The 17,729-nt window shown below is 36.4% G+C and overlaps 1 pseudogene; it reads left to right on the top strand.

Annotated features, from left to right (window-relative positions):
• LOC116269428 overlaps positions 1-13,927 on the top strand; it is a 40,815-nt pseudogene extending 26,888 nt beyond the window's left edge.
• Positions 13,928-17,729: the final 3,802 nt, after the last annotated feature.

The raw sequence follows: 17,729 nt of genomic DNA on the forward strand, positions 1-17,729 counted from the left end.
TGTGATTTTAATTGCTGTTTTCCTGATGACTAGTGATATTGATTATCTTTTCGAGTACTTCTAGACCATTTGTACTTCTTCTTCAATAAAGTGCTTATTCAAACCTTTGTCCATTTTAAAAAATACAGTAATTTGTCTTCTTATGATTTGTAGAGATTCTTTGTGTATTCTGGATGTAAATCCCTTGTTAGATGTTTGTATTACAAATTTTTTTTTTTTTATCATTCTGTGGCTTGCCTTTTGAAGAGGAGATGTTTTTAATTTTGATTAATTCAGTTTACCATTTTTTTCTTCTGTGATTTGTATTCAGCCTAAGAAGTTTCTGTTTACTCCAACACTGTGAAAATTTTCTCTTATGTTTTCTTTTAGAAGTTTTTTAATTTTAGCTTTTATGTGTTGGACTATTATCTATTTTGAGTTAATTGTTGTGTGTGGTGTGAGATAGGGGTTGAGGTTCATTTTTTTTTTTCATGCAGAAGTTTTTTGATCCATCACAATATGGTTGTAAGCTGTTTGTATTTATTATTTTGTGGGAAATGTCTGTTCAAGTCTTCTGCACATTTCTTAAAAACTTGGGTTGTTTGCTTATTATTGAGCAGTAATAGTTTTTTTATTGTTGTTTGTTTCTGTTTTTGAGACAGAGTCTCACTCTGTTACCCACACTGGGGTACAGTGGCATAATCTTGGCTCACTGCAGTTTCCACCTCCTGGCTTCAAGTGATTCTTGTGCCTCAGCCTCCTGAGTAACTGGGATTACAGGTGTGCACCACCATACCCCACTAATTTTTTGTATTTTTAGTAGAGATGAGGTTTTGCTGTGTTGGCCAGGCTGGTCTTGAACTCCTGGCCTCAAGTGATCCACTCATCTCAGTCTCCCAAAGTGATGCGATTACAGGCTATGAGCCATTGCACCTGCCAATAACAGTTTCTTATATGTACAAATACAAGAACCTTTTTAGGTATGTGTACTGTGAATATTTTCTCCCAGTCTGTGTCTTTTTCCTTCTTAATGTTTTTTTTTTTTTGAAGACCAGAAGTTTTAAATTTTGATTAAGTTCATTTTATTGTGTTTTTAATGGTTAGTGCTTTTAGTGTCTTAAGAAAATTTTCTGTATCCCAAGGTCTTGAATATTTTTTCTGTTTCCTTCTAGAAATTTTTGTTGTTTTATATTTTATATTCTGGCCTATATCTGTTATGAATTAATATTTGTGCATGGTATGACATGGGGGTTGATGTTCATTTCTGTTTTTATTTGAATCCAGCACCATTTAGTGACTGCCCTTTCCCCATTGAATTACATTTGCACCTTTGTTGACAACTCAATTGACCATATATATGTAAATCTATTTCTAGACTATATTCTATTTCGTTGATATAAATTTCTATCCTTATGCCAGTATCACATTGTCAAGATTATTGTAGCTTTGTAGTATCTTGAAATTAGTGCCGACAGCATTAGACAGCACAGGTCTAAACTTCAAATAAATGGATGCATTCAGTGTCTGGCTTCTTTCATACAATGTGATGTTTTTGAGATTCATCCATGTTTGTTACATAATGGAAATCATTCCTTTTATTGCTGAGTAGAAGTTAGTTTTGTGAATATACTACAAGTTATTTATTTGTCTGCTGGTAGGTTAACTTCTCCAATTTTTCTCTCTTCTAAAAATTATTCTGACTATTCTAAAGCCTTTATGTTTTCCACAAATTTGCTAGATTGTTTCAAGATTTTTCAATTTGAAAAATTAGTTGATATAGTTCACGATGTTAACCTATTAAAAGAGGAAAAATCATATTATCTCACTAAATGCAGAAGAATATTGGGAAATCCTCATTTGTGATAAAAATTTTCAGCAACTTCAGTTTAGTAAAGGGCATTTATTAAGACACCTACAGCTAATATATTAAATAGTGATATATTGAATATTTTCCCCATATGAATGAGAACAAAGTAAAGATGTATGCTCTTAGTACTTAGCATCATAATTGAAGATTCTAGCTACTAGAGTAAGGCAAGAAAAAGGAATAAAAGATATACCTTTGGAAAGAAAGAAGTACAACTTTATTTGAAGATGAGATGATTGTCTATGTAGAAAATTTTAAGTCACCTAAAAAATATTTGCTAGAAGTAATAATTGAATTTAACAAGGATACAATTTATGATGTCTATAAACAACAATTGTGTTTCTGTGTATTAGCAACAAACAACTGAAAAATAACATTTAAGATAATTTTATTTACAAGACCACCACTAACATAAAATATTTAGGAACAAACTTAAAAGATGTGTAGACCTCTATACAGATAAATAAAAAACATTGCTTAGGTAAATTAAAGAAGATATGCATATATGCATATGTATGTGTGTGTATTCATATGTCTATGTGTATATATGCATATATATTTTTCTTTGCATATATAAAAATATATATGTAAATCTATGTAGAGAGAGAAAGATAGCAGAAAGTGTACTAGCACTGGCTAACTATATTATAGAGTAGAAGCCTCAATATAGTTAAGATGTTATTTTTCCCAAAATTGATATACTGATTTAAGCCAATCTTATCAGAGTCTGTATAGGTCCCCCTTCTTTTTAAGAAGTTGATTTTCTTACTGATCAAGGTAAATGGTTTGGATTTATCACACTAGATAATATGGAACTCTGTTCCTTCTCAGGTAAAGTGATGTGATGAAAATAGTATTTGGAGAAGATTTTTCTGAAAATTATATGGAATGGATTCAAACAGGAGGAAGTTAGTTTCAGAGACTTGAAGGCCTTAAGTAATCCAGATCTTAATGGACAAGGATTGGGCTCGTATAGCCATGGAAGGAAAGCAGAGGGTCAAATGTTTATTGAGACTAACTATATGTCTTGGTATAGTTGGAAATGGAAATGGAAATGGAAATGTGAAGTGTAGTGTATTTATAAAACTCTTTCAGTTTAAAGATGCATGTTCTTCAGGGGCTCTCAATCCGTAAGGGGGCCCTATATAATCAATAGTTACAAAATAATGTGCCATGTCGTGATGTGGTAGTGGAAGGTAGGAAGAGCTACAGGAAACAGATGATAGCAATTAATGCGGACAGGTGGGTGTCAGGGAGGGCTGCAGAACAAAGATGGCATTTAAGCTGAATGATGGAGTCAACAGAGTTAGAAAATAGTGGGAAGGGAAATGCACAGAGGCATTAAGTGCTAGGCTGATTCAATAAATTGCACAAAATCCAATGTGACTGCTTAACTCTTCTTTGGGGATTGGCCAGAGATGAAGCTGGAAAAAATAGACTAGAATTGACTTTTGGTGGGTCTAGTGCCATCTAAAATCTTCTGTTGCCCACTTTTCTCTCTTTTCATATCATCAAAGATGTGCATCTCTGTGTTTGTGCGTGCCTGCACACACACATAACTCCAGAATCTTGACATTGTTATACAATGAAGGAGAGGGAGTCCTGTGAGCATCACAACATCACAATTCTATCCACTTCCACTCTTGGCTTAAAGTTACATTCTACTAACATCAATGACCCATATTTCTGGGAGAGATATGATGATTTGCATGCTGATTAGAGACTGTCTTTACAGGGAAGATTTCCTTTCCTTGTGAGTTTTGCAATTGGGAATTAACCTATTATGGACAAACTTTTTTGTGATCCTCTATTTTACTGTATTGGCAGCCTTGTCAATGTATTAGTTCAAAAATATTTGTGTAGCCTTCTCATCTACTTATTAGTCAACTCCTGATATCTAATATACACAAAGTATAAAGATTAAGGTATCTGGGTTTTCTGGGTCTGAAGCCTCACATTCCAGATTCAGAAACTTTTCTAATAAAGGGAGTTAAAGGCCCAAAGGGTTAAATCTTTGTGGTCTTGGAAAGGAACTCAGATGAGTACACCAGTGCCTTTAGGGAATGTTTTAAGAGGTTTGTTTCCTTGTGAGTTATGGAATTTTCATCATAATAGTTCAGAGAAAGGAGGTCAGGAGGGAGTGGAGCAGCAGATATTCGGGAGAAGAAAAAGTGAAGACTGACTCATATTATGTAGGGTTTGCATGTGGGTGTATACAAACTTAAATCCATGTGCACCATGTGCACGTGATAAGGGAAAAGGGAGGAAAGGATTGCTTGGCAAAATGTTTTCTTTAATCTGTTTGCTGAGTGGGCCTTGGAGAAGAGAATGCATAAGAAAATAACTGACCAATGGTTGGTTGATTGTTACATACAGATACTCAAAGGGACTCTATAAAACTCTAAAGAAGCAAATAGGGATATTAAATTCTATTACCAGCTTTGGCAGTTACTTTAGTGTATCTTTTCCATGATGGTGAAATTACTGAGTAACTTTTACTGTCTTTGATTGGATGAAATATTCTTCTGAGGACTTCAGATGAATTCATGGTTATACATTGTGTTTTCCTACTTTATCTTTTGTTACATCGTTCCCTTTATCTAAAGTCTCCTTTCCTTTCCATGGATACAGGTAATTACTACTTTACTATAAAGTCCCAGCTCAAATACCCTATCATTAGACTTTACTGATCTCTTGGTTCATAGCCATCTTACCTTCTAAACTGTATGGAATTCAACAGACGCTTAACCAATAGACAGTTGACTGACAAATTAGTTTTTGTTATTGTTAAGCCACACCTCCTTTAAACATCTATAATATGCTTGTATTTTATATTTTTCTAACTTAACTATTCTTTAGAATTCCATCTGGCTTAAGAGGATAAAATTGGAAACTTTCTAGGAATTAGTGAATATAATTTTCCCACCAGTGCAGGAATTTTCTATAGAGGTTTCTTGTTATGTCACTCTTCTGTACTCTTGGACAAGTCATTCAAGCATTCGGAGCCTTATTCATAAAATAGGTATGATAATAGTACCATCCCCACCTTTTTAGTTTTAGTTAGGAAAGTATTTAGATGTGAGTGACAGAAAACCCAAGACAATGGTGGCTTAAACAAGATAGAATTTTATTTTTCCCTCCCCTAAATCCCAAAAACAGGCAGTCAGGTTTCTATCTTGTTTTTTTTTCTATGCATGACATTCATTCTCATGTTCACCTCACAACCTAAGATGGCTGCTTCAGCTCTGGCCATCATGCCTTTCTTCCAACCAGCAGCAGAAGAAAGAGGGGCAGGAAAAGATTACACTCTGTTCCTTCAAGCATTCTTTCCAGAAATTGCAAACCACTTTGCGTATATCTCATCAGCTGTAACTTAGTCCCATGGCCACATCTAGCTGTAAAGGAAGCTAATAAAGAAATATCCATATGCTTAGGTCAAATTCAGAGGTTCTACTACTGAGGGAATAAGAACAGATTTTGGAGGGGAATTAGGAGTCTCTGCCACCCTACTGATAATGTTGTTGTAAAGATTAAATGAGATAATACATATTCTGTGCTTAGAACATACGTGATAGATAATACATGCTCAGTATTACTTCATTGTTTTTATAATTAACCGTGGTAGACAGTCATCCATTTTCACTCTGTCATTCTAAATTCTCTCTGTTTATTTGTTCAGCATATATTGAGCATCCCTGATGCTGAATAATGTGCCTTTGTTTAAATCTATCAGTAACTGAAAGAAGACCATCATCCAAGATAGCTCATCCTTTGTTGAAAAGCTCTAAAAGTTAGGGAATTATTTATCGGACTGATCCAAAGCTTATCTCCCTTATAATTCGTGTCTTAGCCCTGCTCCTACCTTTTGAAACAATATGAGATGAGCCCATTTCCTCATCTCAATTCTTCAAATAAATAAAGATGGCTATCAAGCCTCCCACATAGTTTTCTTGCTCTAACCATGCATTTCATTAATTCGTTATTTATCTAGTACATGGACTGGCAAACTTTTCTGTAAAGAGCCAGATGGCACATATTTTCAGCTTTGTAGACCATATGGTGTTTGTCACCACTTTTCAGCTCTACTATTATAATGCAAAAACAGCCACAGACATGACATAAATAAATAGATGTGGCTGTGTTCCAATAAAATTTCATTTACAAAAACAGATGGCTCACCAGATTTGGAACTCAGGATGTAGTTTTCCAGCCCTTGATTTAGCCCATGAAAACATCCATCAGCAGGATTATTCCTGGCCCATGGACCCCTCTCCTGAAGCTGAAAACTTACCCTGTCATTCCTGATTCTGCTTATACCTTTCATTTCTTTTTCTTGTCTTAATGCTTTGGCTAGAATTTCCAGCAATTCCTGCATCTCCATAGATCTACTTCCTGGTCAGTCATTTCTTTAGTCATAGTCTTTAGCCTATCCCCAAATACCTCAAGATTGGACATACTATCTTGACAAGTACCCTCTTGTTCTGCCATATTTTTAGCCCACACATCCTTTGACCTCTCCTAGGCTAGCACTTATCCAATTTCCCCCACAAACCTGTTCACACTAAGAATAGAAGAATCCCTTTTTCCATCTTTTTCTTCTTCAAACCCACTAGACTATGATCTTCATTCAGTGTTTCAGGTTTTCTTTAGCCAACAGTCTAATGCCACTATAACTCTAACCCTAACCTAACCCAGCCAGCTTCCCTTAAAAACAACCTAGAACTGACCAAGAGTCAGTAAATAGAAAGTTAAGTTAACAATTATTGATGGATTGGCTGCTGTTGACATATAAAAAAAATATATATATATATGTATTTCATCTCAATATTATATATTATATATAATAGATATTATAATATAATATCTATAATATTATGTATAATAGATATTATAGATATTATATTATATGATTATATTATATATTATATTATAATATCTATTATATATTATATATAATATCTATAATCTATAATATAATATATATCTATAATATATATTATATCTATAATCTATAATATATAATATTATCTATAATATATAATATTATATATTATATGTCTCTGGAAGGCTGAGGATATACACAGACATCAAAGCAATGGTCTTTGCTTTGCCTCCAGTTTACTCTCATGAATCACGGATGAGCAACATTACAGGGAGCAGACTTTTTAGAGCACTAGACTTGGTTCTATAATATATAATATTATATCTAATATCTATATATCTAATATCTATATCTATAGATAATATAGATATATAATATTAGATATAATATTATAGATATATAATATAGATCTATAGTATCTATAATATATAATATTATATATATCTATATATAGATATTAATATATAATATTATAGATATAAAAAATATATATGTATTTCATCTCAATATTATAGATGTGGAAAGTATATTTTAAAATTGATAATTTAACCAGCTCAGGATCATGCAGCTTAGATTTAAGGAGTTGATCCCAGATATAGAACTGAAATTAAAATTGGAGTGGACCTAGTCAAGGGAGTGTGTGCATCTGGTACAGTAAATTCAATGCCATGTCACTGATACAACAGAGCTGCCGAACCTTGGTTGTTCTTTCTTACCAAAATATTTCAAGGCATAGAATAATAAACATTTGCCTTGAATTTTTGGATTTCAAAGTATTTCCTTCACAACCTGATGGAGTAGGTGATTTAATTTCTATTTTACAGGAGAAGAAATCAAACCCCAAAGTGGTTAAAATTTTTACCTGAGATACCAGACCCCAATGTCTGACTATTTCTTTTTATGACTGCCCACATTTGCTCTTCCTTGAAAACTCCACCCCACCTCTTTATCTAACTACTTCCTACTTATCTTTTGAAACTCAACTCAGTTGTCTTTTTCTGAAGGAAACCCTCTCTGGAAATCACTCCCACCTCATCAGCACTATCTGCTTTAGATGTTCTTCCTCTGTGTTAATGCAGATTATAGCTCTATTTACACTGTACTTTGGTGACTTATCAGCTGGTATGGAAATCCAGGACAAGATCCCTGCCTTATTTAATTTTGTACTCAGCAGATATTTACTAAATAAAGGAATAGTCTGAAATTGAACCAAGTCTAGTGCTCTAAAAAGTCTGCTCCCTGTAATGTTGCTCATCCGTGATTCATGAGAGTAAACTGGAGGCAAAGCAAAGACCATTGCTTTGATGTCTGTGTATATCCTCAGCCTTCCAGAGACAAAGCCACATATAAGATAGCCTTCTCGGCTGGGCTCAGTGGCTCATGCCTGTAATCCCAGCACTTTGGGAGGCCAATGTGGGTGGATCACGAGGTCAGGAGATCAAAACCAGCCTGGCTAACATGGGGAAACCCTGTCTCTACTAAAAATACAAAAAATTAACCGGGCATGGTGGCACATGCCTGTAGTCCCAGCTACTCAGGAGACTGAGGCAGGAGAATCACTTGAACCCATGAAGTAGAGGTTGTAGTAAGCCAAGATCACACCACTACACTCCAGCCTGGCAGCAGAGCGAGACTCTGTCTCAAAAAAAAAAAAAAAAAAAAGGGTTCTCCCAGCAGCCATGGGTCTTCATAGCTGGATGACTTCAGAAACCCAAACCATAGGGCTTCAGACTAGATGGAAAATAAAGCATCATAATCTATGGTTAAGAGAAGAGATTCTGTAATCAGTCTTCTTGGATTTGAATCCTGTCTCAATCATTTTCCAATAGAGGGATCTTTGGCAATTCACTTAACTTTTCTGTGCTTTGGTTTCTAATCTTTCGAATGTGGATAGCAGAAATTAGTTGTATTAGTTATCCATCACTGTGTAACATATTAGCCCAAAACATAGTGGGTCAAAGCAATAAACATTTATCATCTCACAGTTTCTGTGGTCAGGAATTTGGGACAAGGTTTATCTGTCTGAGGGTCTGTCATGTGGTTGCAGTCAAGATATAGGTTGCAGGTACAATCATCTGAAGTCTTGACTACAGCTGGAGGATCCACTTCCAAGATGGCTCACTCACATGGGTGTTGTCAAAGGTCCTCCATACTTGCCATGGGGATCTCTCCTTACAATATGGCAGCAGATTACCCTCAGAGCATGCAAGAGAGGAGCAGCAAGAAGGCAGCTCCAATGACTTTCATGACTGATTCTCAGCAGTCATGTACTGTTCCTTCTACCATATTCCATACGTTAGAGGGAAGCCACTAAATATAACCTACATTCAAGGAGTGGGGAATTAGGCTCCTCCTTGTGAAGAGAGGAGTGTCAAAGAATTTGTGGACATATGGTAAAACCATCATGCTGTCTTGTAGTGTTGAGTGAGAAGTATACAAGATAATAATTGCAAAGTGGCCAGGCACAGTGGCTCACACCTGTAATTCCAGCAGTTTGGGAGGCTAAGGTGAGAGGATCGCTTGAGCCCAGAAGTTCAAGACCAGACTGGGCAACATGGTGAATCCCTGTCTTTACAAAAAATACAAAAATTAGCCAAGCACAGTGCTATAGTCTCAGCTACTTGGGAGGCTGAGGTGAGAGGACCACTTGAACCCAGGCTGGTTTTAAAATATGCCCAGAAATTCTTTGATACTTCTCCCTTCAAAAGGTGGACCCTAATTCCCCTCCCCTTGAATGTGGGTTATACTTAGTAATTCCCACTAACATATAGAATATGATAGAAGGAACAGTATATGACTGCTGAATCCAGGAGGCAGAGGTTGCAGTGAGCAGTGATTGTGCCACTGCACTTCAGCCTGGTAACAGAACAAAACTCTGTCTCAAAATTATGGTGATGATGATAATTATAATTATAATAATAACAATAATTGCAAAGTCCTTAGAACAGGACCTAAGCATCACCAAAAATGTTTTCCCCTTCTCCTGTTTTGAATTACTTACCTCATGGGTAAGAAAGGACATATTAGCTGTCAATCTGAAGGCTTTGGCCTGAAAAATCTCTTTAAAAAATAGAACAAATATTTGAATTCAAGTTAATGCCATATGCCATTAAAATTGTCTATATAATTCTTGACTGAAAAGTTGTTCATAGTATGCTTTGAATTTTTAAAAGCAGGTACAGAACAGAATGACCAATATTATCTGGTATTTGCATAGTTATATACATATACCTCTATGTATGTTGATGCATAGGGAGTGTTCTGGAAGGAGGTTTCTTAAAGTATTGATAATAGTTATTGCTGTGTGGTAGGATTTGTTAGGGTGTTGAGCTAGGACACTGCTGCTCTGTGTGGGCTGGTTTATTCCCTACAAAGAATATGATTTCTAGGGTTTCCAGTGATTTTTCAGTGTAGTTATAGAGACATGCATATACTGGGAGCCTCTCACCTGAGAGGCTGTGTTTGTGCTTGAGGGAACACATATAGAAGGGAGTAAGGGATAGTTGATGACTCTTTGGGACAAGGGGGTATGGGAGAAGCAAGGGGAAGAAAGACTTCTATTGTCAAAGAGCAGAGGCAAGGCAAAGCTGGTGCTGACAGCAGTGTGACTGCTGATTAGTTGTCTCAGGAACAACTGCTTTACCTGCAAAGGAATGATATGCTCATGATGGGCACCCTCTAGTCCCATAGTGCCTTGTATATCCTTTATAATTGTGTTTCCACATTGGATAGAAATTTGTTCGATTCCCTCTCTCTACTAATAGAGTTACAAGCAGTGCAGGCTTGTTAGTGATAAATTATTTCAGCCTTATATGCCTGGAAAAGTTTTTACTTAACTTTCATTTGCAGAAGATATTTTTGCTGGGTATAGAATTTGAAGTTGACAGTAGTTTTTCTTTCAGTACTTTAAACATTTACTCCACTCTCTTCTGGATTGCATTGTTTCTGATTAAAAGTCTGCTGTCATTCTTATTTTTGTGCCTCTTTGCTTAATGTGCCTTATTTCTCTAGCTTCCTTGGCCTCCCTGAAGTCTCAACTTTTTCTCTTCTACTCAGCTAAATTGTTGGATTTTACCTGAGTTTCCTTTCCCTGCCTTGTCACCTGGAAACTTTCTAAGCAGTAAACTAGGGCATTTATAGGGCTTACTTCATTGTTTTTTCTTTTTCTTTTTCTTTTCTTTTTTTTTTTTGAGACAGAGTCTAGCTCTGTTGTTCAGGCTGGAGTGCAGTGGTGTGATCTCTGCCCACTGCAAGCTCTGCCTCCCAGGTTCATAACATTCTCCTGCCTCAGCCTACTGAGTAGCTGGGACTACAGGAGCCCGCCACCATGCCAGCTAATTTTTTGTATTTTTAGTAGATACAGGGTTTCACCATGTTAGCCAGGATGGTCTCGATCTCCTGACCTCGTGATCTGCCTGCCTTGGCCTCCCAAAGTGCTGGGATTACAGGTGTAAGCCACTGCGCCTGGCCCATTTTTTTTCTTCTTTCAGAGATCAATGTCTGTGTTACCTGTTGTTCAATATCTGAAAACCATTGTTTTTTTTTCTGATTTTCTTTTTAGTTATTTAAAGTGGATGAATAAATCTTGCCCTTGTTACTCCATTTTGGCTGGAAGCAGAAGTTCTGAAATATTAAATCAAAAAATAAATGCCAAAAACATAAAAACCAACTTCTGATTGCAAAAAAAAACAACCTTTTTTGTCTGTATCTTAGGATTGTGAGATCATGTTTTTAAAAAACTCACTGAGTACCACAGTGTTTGACATTATCTCTTTTCTTACAGGAAACAGGAATCATTCAAACTGAATTTTAAAATCATTGCAAATCAGTGATGGATCAGAAGTTGCAGAGTGCAATCCCGAGTAAAAGTCTTCAAAAATTTTTGCTTCAGGTAACAGAGGAAGGAAAATTGATCTACCACCTTAAAACCCTGATCTAGAAAAAATATATATTCATGATAGAAAGTTACAACTGAGAAAATTTATTTGCCTCTCAATGCTCCTGAATGAAAGGAATTATCCCTTTGTTCCTTCGGAGGACTTGTGTATCTGAGATTGTTGTAATAATCAATAATTTTATTAAAACCTTGACATGATCATCAGGGAGGAGAAATAGAGCAATAGTCAAAACCTGTGTGTTAGTCCAAGATGACTTCTGAAGAAATTACAGCTTCTGTTCTCATACCTGTGACTCAGAGAAAAGTGGTTTCTGCCCAGTCAGCTGCAGATGAAAGTAGTGAAAAGGTCTCAGATATCAATATTTCAAAAGCACGTACTGTCAGACAAAGTGGGGAGACTTCTCATACCATCTCACGACTGAACAAACTTAAAGAAGAACCTTCTGGAAGCAACTTGCCAAATTTTCTCTCAATAACAAGGGAGAAAATAGTGAGTGATGAGAACAGTAATGAAAAATGCTGGGAGAAAAGCATGCCAGATTCTGTGAAAAACCTTAACATTAACTGCAACAACATATTGAGAAACCATCAGCATGGCCTTCCTCAAAGACAGTTTTATGAAATGTACAACTCTGTTGTTGAGGAAGACCTGTGCTTAGAAACTGGAATTCTGTCTCCACTGGAAAGAAAGGTGTTCCCTGGAATTCAACTGGAACTAGACAGACCTTCCATGGGCATTAATCCTTTAGGAAATCAGTCAGCAATCATAGAGACAGGCAGAGCAGACCCTGACAGCAGCACGGCAGTATTTCATTTTCATTATGAAGTCGACAGAAGAATGTCAGACACTTTCTGTACCCTATCAGAAAACTTAATTTTAGACGATTGTGGAAATTGTGTACCACTACCTGGGGGTGAGGAGAAGCAAAAGGAAAACTACGTGGCATATACCTGTAAACTGATGGAATTGGCCAAAAATTGTGATAATAAGAATGAACAGCTGCAGTGTGATCATTGTGACACCTTGAATGATAAATACTTTTGCTTTGAAGGCTCTTGCCAGAAGGTGGACATGGTATATTCAAGTCATAGCTTTTGTAAGGAAGATTTTACTGACAGTCAAACTGCCAAGACCTTTTTGAGCCATTTTGAGGACTTCCCTGATAATTGTGAAGATGTAGAAGAAGATGCTTTTAAAAGCAAAAAGGAGCGGTCCACTTTGTTAGTCAGGAGATTCTGTAAAAATGACAGAGAAGTTAAGAAATCTGTGTATACCGGAACAAGAGCAATTGTGAGGACTCTGCCTTCTGGCCACATTGGGCTGATTGCATGGAGTTACATAGATCAGAAGAGAAATTGTCCCTTACTGCCTTGTGGGAGAGTAATGGAACCCCTATCAACAGTGGAGATAAAGCAAGGTGGGAGCCGACGTCTGTCAGAAGCCCAGTGGTATCCTGTAAGCATTTGAGTTTCTTTTTACCATTTCTTTAAACTTGCTTTTTAAAAAAAATCCAACTTTCAATAGTCTTAATTCATGAGAAATTTTAAGATCTGTCAAATTATGATTCTTAGGGTAAGCATTTGTAGTTATTGAAAACATATACTCCAATTGATAGCTATCAAGATTGAGTTGATACTGCAACAACATAAAAGTATGTCAGAAAATATTGGAGGAATTAGAGAGATTTCCTGGTAGTGGAAAAATGGCTCAATTTGTTGATTATCTGTTTGTGTTCTTTTGAGATAAATGCCTGGGTCCTCTTCTATGGTGTAGTTCATTGTTGTTTTTAGGTTTCTAGACCTGATGGAACTTAATTCTGATTTTTTACATTTTCCAACTAATGGCCCCATTTCCTTCCCTCTTAAACTTTTTTATGCTATGGATTGCTTTGGGAAAGTAATGAAACCTACAGATTCAGAATAATGTTTTTAATAGAAATAGAAATCATCATAGAGGACAAGTTATGTTGATACACATATATCAAGATTTTTAAAAAATTAACATGGCAATTTAGGTGCTTCTTTATTAATACATTAAATAATAATATCTAGTTATGTGATAACTGTCATAATTTCAAAATAGAATTGGCCCTCTCTATCCTTAGTTTCTATATCCACAGATTCAACCAACTGGATATTGAAAATATTTTTGTAGGAAACAAAAAATAATAATATAACAATAAAAAATAACACAAAATTTAAAAACCAATACACTGTAACACTATTTACATAGTGTAAGGTATTTTAAGTAATCTAGAAAAGATTTAAAGTATACAGGAAGATGCAGGTATGTTATATGCAAATACTAGGCCATCTTTTTTTATTTATTTCTTTTTTATTATAGTTTATGTACTAGGGTACATGTGCACAATGTACAGGTTTGTTACATATGTACACATTTGCCATGTTTGTTTGCTGCACCCATCAACTGGTCATTTACATTAGGTATTTCTCCTAGTGCTATCCCTCCCCCTTCCCCCCACCCCACAACAGGTCCCAGTGTGTGATGTTCCTCTTCCTGTGTCCAAGTGATCTCATTGTTCAGTTCCCACCTATGAGTGAGAACATGCGGTGTTTGGTTTTCTGTTCTTGCGATAGTTTGCTGAGAATGATGGTTTCCAGCTGCATCCACGTCCCTACAAAGGACATGAATTCATCCTTTTTTATGGCTGCTTAGTATTCCATGATGTATATGTGCCACATTTTCTTAATCCAGTCTGTCATTAATGGACATTTGGGTTGGTTCCAAGTCTTTGCTATTGTGAATAGTGCCGCAATAAATATATGTGTGCACGTGTCTTTATAGCAGCATGATTTATAATCCTTTGGGTATATCCCCAGTAATGGGATGGCTGGGTCATATGGTATTTCTAGTTCTAGATTCTTGAGGAATCGCCACACTGTCTTCCACATTGGTTGAACTAGTTTACAGTCCCACCAACAGTGTAAAAGTGTTCCTATTTCTCCACATCCTCTCCAGGACCTATTGTTTCCTGATTTTTTAATGATAGCCATTCTAACTGATGTGAGAAGGTATCTCATTGTGGTTTTGATTTGCATTTCTTTGATGGCTAGTGATGATGAGCATTTTTTCATGTGTCTGTTGGCTGTATAAATGTCTTCTTTTGAGAAGTGTCTGTTCATTTCCTTTGCCCACTTTTTGATGGGGTTGTTTGTTTTTTTCTTGTAAATTTGTTTGAGTTCTTTGTAGGTTCTGGATATTAGCCCTTTGCAGATGAGTAGACTGCAAAAATTTTCTCCCATTCTGTAGGTTGCCTGTTCACTCTGATGGTAGTTTCTTTTGCTGTGCAGAAGCTCTTTGGTTTAATTAGATCCCATTTGTCAATTTTGGCTTTTGTTGCCATTGCTTTTGGTGTTTTAGATATGAAGTTCTTGCCCATGCCTATGTCCTGAATGGTATTGCCTAGGTTTTCTTCGAGGGTTTTTATGGTTTTAGGTCTAACATTTAAGTATCTAATCCATCTTGAATTAATATTTGTATAAGGAGTGAGGAAGGGATCCAGTTTCAGCTTTCTACTTATGGCTACCCAGTTTTCCCAGCACCATTAATTAAATAGGGAATCCTTTCCCCATTTCTTGTTTTTGTCAGGTTTGTCAAAGATCAGATGGTTGTAGATGTGTGGTATTATTTCTGAGGGCTCTATTCTGTTCCGTTGGTCTATATCTCTGTTGTGGTACCAGTACCATGCTGTTTTGGTTACTGTACCCTTGTAGTATAGTTTGAAATCAGGTAGCATGATGCCTCCAGCTTTGTTCTTTTGACTTAGGATTGTCTTGGCAATGTGGGCTCTTTTTCGGTTCCATATGAACTTTAAAGTAATTTTTTCCAATTCTGTGAAGAAAGTCATTGGTAGCTTAATGGGGATGGCATTGAATCTATAAATTACCTTGGGCAGTATGGCCATTTTCACGATATTCATTCTTCCTATCCATGAGCATGGAATGTTCTTCCATTTGTTTGTCCTCTTTTATTTCACTGAGCAGTGGTTTGTAGTTCTCCTTGAAGAGGTCCTTCACATCCCTTGTACGTTGGATTCCTAGGTATTTTATTCTCTTTGAAGCTATTGTGAATGGGAGTTCATTGGTTATTTGGCTCTCTGTTTGTCTATTATTGGTGTATAAGAATGCTTGTGATTTTTGCAGATTGATTTTGTGTCCTGAGACTTTGCTGAAATTGCTTATCAGCTTGAGGAGATTTTGGGCTGAGATGATGGGGTTTTCTAAATATACAATCCTGTCATCTGCAAACAGGGATAATTTGACTTCCTTTTGTCCTAATTGAATACCCTTTATTTCTTTCTCTTGCCCGATTGCCCTGGCCAGAACTTCCAACACTATGTTGAATAGGAGTGGTGAGAGAGGGCATCCCTGTCTTGCGCCAGTTTTCAAAGGTAATGGTTCCAGTTTTTGCCCATTCAGTATGATATTGGCTGTGGGTTTGTCATAAATAGCTCTTATTATTTTGAGGTACATTCCATCAATACCGAATTTATTGAGAGTTTTTAGCATGAGGGGCTGTTGAATTTTGTCAAAGGCCTTTTCTGCATCTATTGAGATAATCGTGTGGTTTTTGTCTTTGGTTCTGTTTATATGCTGGATTACGTTTATTGATTTGCATATGTTGAACCAGTCTTGCATCCCAGGGATGAAGCTGACTGGATCATGGTGGAGAAGATTTTTGATCTGCTGCTGGATTCGGTTTGCCGGTGTTTTGTTGAGGATTTTTGCATCAATGTTCATCAGGGATATTGGTCTAAAATTCTCTTTTTTTGTTGTATCTCTGCCAGGCTTTGGTATCAGGATGATGTTGGGCCATAAAATGAGTTAGGGAGGATTCCTTCTTTTTCTATTGATTGGAATAATTTCAGATCAATATTCAGAATGGTACCAGCTCCTCCTTGTACCTCTGGTGGAATTCAGCTGTGAATCCATCTGGTCCTGGACTTTTTTTGGTTGGTAGACAATTAATTATGGCCTCAATTTCAGAGCCTGCTATTGGTCTACTCAGGGATTCAGCCATCTTACATAAGGGACTTGAGCATCCTTGAACTTTGGTATTCGAGGGGGTAGGTGGCAGTTCTGGAACCAGTTCCTCTCAGATACTGAGGGATAATTGTAGTGATGAATATAAGTCCTTATATTCATAAGTATAGATTGTATACTTTTGTGTATATTGGATTATGTATATATACTTATGTATATATAGTATGGATTGCCTGAAATTTTCTCAATTTTAGCACTGTAAATTCCACGTCCTGGAAAACCATTCAGACCAAACCAGGGCAGTTGGTCACCCTAAATATCAATAACAGTTTAGGACATCTGTCACAACTGTAATAGGATATGGAAATATCTGTGACTTCTATTGGTAACAAGATCACAGTTACTATTACTGCTACTGAAGTTTGTTGCCTATTTTCAGAATTAAAGGAAGTGCTAAATTTCCTTTGAGATTAATGAAAATAATGAATCATTTTTTTTTCCTCAACCAGATTTTCAGGTCCTCTGAATTCTGTACATGGTCTCCCCTCTGTAAGAATCCTGCTCTAGAAATACACATGGTCAGGCTGCCTGCCCTCAGACCTTATCTGTACATCTGAGGACAGTGCCATATGCCATCTTGGATTTTTTTATCCTGAAAACTCTTGCTTCCTTCAGTCATTCTCTATATGAAACTGTTTCTAGAACTCTCACATTCCAATTCTTCACAAGTCCTTTAAAACCTGACCCTAGAAATAAGCACCTGGTCTGGAGAAACATCCTTTTTATTGAAATATAAGTGCTATATTTTTACTTTCATCATCATCATCATTGTATTTAGTCTGTTCTCATGATGCTAATAAAGACATACCCAAGACTGGGTAATTTACAGAGAAACAGAGGTTCAATAGACTCAGTTCCACATGGTTGGGGAAGCCAAACAGTCATGGTGGAAGGCAGAGGAGGAGCAAAGACATGTCTTATATGGTGGCAGGCAAGAAATCATGTGCAGGGGAACTCCCATGTATGAAACCATCATATCTTATGAGACTTATTCACTACCATGAGAAAACTATGGGGGAAACTGCCCCCATGATTCAATT

Source organism: Papio anubis, chromosome 11 (genome assembly GCF_008728515.1).
Source record: "Papio anubis isolate 15944 chromosome 11, Panubis1.0, whole genome shotgun sequence".
NCBI classification, from domain to species: Eukaryota; Metazoa; Chordata; class Mammalia; order Primates; family Cercopithecidae; genus Papio; species Papio anubis.